Genomic DNA, 3,583 nt, shown 5'->3' with positions numbered 1-3,583 from the left:
ACATAGAACTCGCTCAGGGAGGAAGCAGTCAGGAAGCTAACCCAAGGGCTTCACGGGTGTTGGAGCCCAGGAGAACTCCTTGGCTCTATTTGGAGGCCAGAATAACTTGCAGAAAACTCGTGGATGGCTCCCTGTTTATCTCAGGATACAGCCTAAACACCTCGGGGGGCTTCCAAAGGTCCTATGAAGTCTAGCCCACATCTCTTGTTTTATTTCTCCACATTCTCCACTCACTCCCTTTATGGAGTCTTTGGTGATCGTACCAAACATCTTCTTAATGCTGCCGATACTCCAAGGTCCCCCGTCCTCTGGCTGGCTGCCCCACCCCGCCCCCACCACACTAGATACTCTGTAAGGACTGATGGGTAGCAAACCATGCCCAGCCCTCGTCTCAGCTCTTCTTCAAAGGGAGGAGAAGGGAAGGACGTGAGAATGAGCATCAGAAAGCAGGGCTCCGGTCCCAGAGTTGACTCTAACTACAGTGACCCCAGCAGCAACATCCACGAGCCAGATTGCCACAGACGTCGAACTTCACTGCATCCATTGGGCGCGAGCGTGGCTGGGTTGAGAGATGGAACGCCTTTCCAGCCTCTCCTCTGCCTTATGGATTCTGCAGATGCCCCCACTGCTGGGACTCCCTCTTGCCCCTCCAAGGCCAGACCCTGGGCGAAGAATATTCTTTGTTTCTTCATTTTAACAGCTTTATGGAAATACAACTCATATACCATATTTTCATCCCTTTAAAGTATAAAATTCAATGGTTTTAGTATATTCACAGATATGTGTTTCCATCCTACAGCCCATCTTAGATCATTTCCATGTTGTTGACAGGAAACCCCGTATCTGTGAGCTATAACCCAAACCCTTCTGCCTCTGCCTCTGCCTCTGCCTCTGCCCACCCTCCCTCCCTCTGCATCATTTCCTTTGACCTGTACCTTGCAGGTAGTGGGAAATCCTGATCCAGACAAGAAATGCGCTCCTTTGTGCAAATCTCAGTATCTTTTCCACCCAGAGAGAGGAACTGACTGAAAAGTCATCCCTTGTAAGGGACCCAAGAAGCTGGTCAGATGAGAAGACCAAGCAGCCTTTGCCACACCCCTGGGCAGACAAGCAGACTGACCCTGCCTTGGGGAGGGGAGGGAAGGGAAGGGGGAGAAGCTGGGGGCTGACAACTGTGGCCCCCCACTTTCCTCCCCTTCAAACCATCAGCCCCCACAAAGCCAGGCCTTCCGTATTTCTTAAACACAACTCAAGCAAGACTTTTTAGTTTTTTTCCCTCAAAACTCTGTATCCTTTGCACAGCACAAAATGCTGTGAGAAGGAAAAACCTGGAGTATTTAAAACCGGGTTCTCCGCTGGTTTGGGGGGTGGTGCAGAGAGTGGCTGGAGGTAAAAAGCGACCATCCAGCAAGCTGAGTGTGAGCAGGTGGGGGGTTCAGGCTGCGAAGGAGCTGTGGGGTCCGTTCCTGAGTCCCAGAGGGAGCCCTCCCTCTAACTCCCACCCAGAAAACCCCCTTCTCCTTCCACCTCTGAAGGGTGTCACAGTACAGGGACTGAACCCAGCAGCATAAGCCTTGGAATGTCACAAACTCTGAATCCCCCTCTCACCTCTTCTCTGGAGGGACCTCAGCAACTTGCAAGTGACCCCAGCTTTTGTACACGTGTGCTCACGTGTGACCACAAAGACACTGTCCACCTCTCAAGATGGCTAAGTGTCTGCTGCACCCAATATTGTAAGTGTGAATTGTTTCTGCTGGATGAGAAGTAACTCTTCCTTGCATGAGGGAGGTCAACACCCCTGGCCATAGCCCAGCGGCACGCAGGGGCTCCCGGGGATGGAGCTCCTCTACCTGGCATGCCCATGGCCCTCACAGATGGGACACACCCCCTGCTCCTGCAGGCTGACTTACGAGCCAGCCTCCAGATCTCAGGAAGGGGAGGTGGAGGAGCATCCAGAGCCGGTGGTGGGACTCCCCAAAGAGATCTGAAAGGACCATGTGGTTCTTCTCTCTTCTCATATTAATTTGTTGTATCACGTTGATTGATTTGCGAATGTTGAACCATCCTTGTAGCCCAGGAATGAATCCCACCTGATCATGGTGGATAATCTTTTTAATGTGCTGTTGGATCCCGTTGGCTAGGATCTTGTTGAGAATCTTAGCATCCATATTCATCAGTGATATTGGTCTGAAATTCTCCTTTTTGGTAGGGTCTTTGCCTGGTTTGGGGATCAGGGTAATGCTGGCTTCATAGAAAGAGTCAGGAAGTTTTCCTTCTGCTTCAATTTTTTGAAACAGCTTCAGGAGAATAGGTGTTATTTCTTCTTTGAAAGTTTGGTAGAGCTTTGCGCAGTGGCAGTATCGTAGCCAATGAGGTTTATCCGAGGCGCGATTATTGCTAATTGAAAGTTTGGTAGAATTCCCCAGGGAATCCGTCAGGTCCTGGGCTCTTGTTTTTTGGGAGGTTTTTGATCACTGCTTCAATCTCATTACTAGATATCGGTCTATTCAGGTTGTCGATTTCTTCCTGGTTCAATTTTGGTAGTTTATAGTTTTCCAGGAATGCATCCATTCCATCTAGGTTGCTAAGTTTATTGGCATATAACTGTTGATAATAACTTCTGATGATTGTTTCTACTTCCTTGGTGTTAGTTGTGATCTGTCCCTTTTCATTCATAATTTTATGAATTTGGGCTTTCTCTCTTTTCTTTTGGATTAGTGTGGCCAATGGATTATCAATCTTATTGATTCTTTCAAAAAATCAGTTTCTAGTTTCATTGATATGTTCTACTGTATCTCTGGTTTCTACTTCATTGATCTCAGCTCTAATATTGATGATTTCCCTTCTTATGTGTGGAGTTGGTTTGATTTGTTGTTGATTGTCCAGTTCTTTAAGGTGTAGAGACAGCTGCTGTGTTCTGGATTTTTCAATTTTTTTGAGGGAGGCTTGGATGGCTATGTATTTCCCCCTTAGGACTGCCTTTGCTATATCCCATAGGTTTTGGACTGAACTGTCTTCATTCTCATTGGTTTCCATGAATTGTTTCAGTTCTTCTTTGATCTCCTGGTTGATCCAAGCATTCTTAAGCAAGGTGGCCCTTAGCTTCCAGGTGTTTGAGTTCCTTCTGAACTTTTCCTTGTGATTGAGCTCCAGTTTCAAAGCATTGTGATCTGAGAATATGCAGGGAATAATCTCAGCCTTTTGGTATCAGTTGAGTCCTGATTTGTGACCAAGTATGTGGTCTATTCTGGAGAAGGTTCCATGTACACTTGAGAAGAATGAGTATTCTGTTGTTTTAGGGTGGAATGTTCTGTATATATCTATGAGGTCCATCTTGTCCACTCAATTGATGCAGAAAAAGCATTTGACAAAATCCAGCATCCGTTCCTCATTAAAACGCTTCAAAGCATAGGAATAGAGGGAACATTCCTGAACCTCATCAAATCTATCTATGAAAGACCCACAGCAAATATCATCCTCAATGGGAAAAAGCTTGCAGCCTTCCCGTTGAGATCAGGAACAAGACAAGGATGCCCACTTCCACCACTCTTGTTCAACATAGTATTAGAAGTCCTAGCAACAG

At 46.9% G+C, this 3,583-nt stretch overlaps 1 non-coding gene across 1 annotated transcript; it reads left to right on the top strand.

The window, feature by feature from the left end:
• Nucleotides 1-2,340: 2,340 nt before the first annotated feature.
• Nucleotides 2,341-2,475, top strand: LOC123389494. Its single transcript, XR_006604091.1, has one exon. It is a non-coding gene; the product is annotated as a U4 spliceosomal RNA (small nuclear RNA).
• Nucleotides 2,476-3,583: the final 1,108 nt, after the last annotated feature.

This window comes from Mustela putorius, unplaced genomic scaffold (genome assembly GCF_011764305.1).
Source record: "Mustela putorius furo isolate JIRA1106 unplaced genomic scaffold, ASM1176430v1.1 tig00003976_pilon_pilon_pilon, whole genome shotgun sequence".
Taxonomy (NCBI): domain Eukaryota; kingdom Metazoa; phylum Chordata; class Mammalia; order Carnivora; family Mustelidae; genus Mustela; species Mustela putorius.
This window is presented reverse-complemented; position numbering and strand designations above follow the sequence as displayed.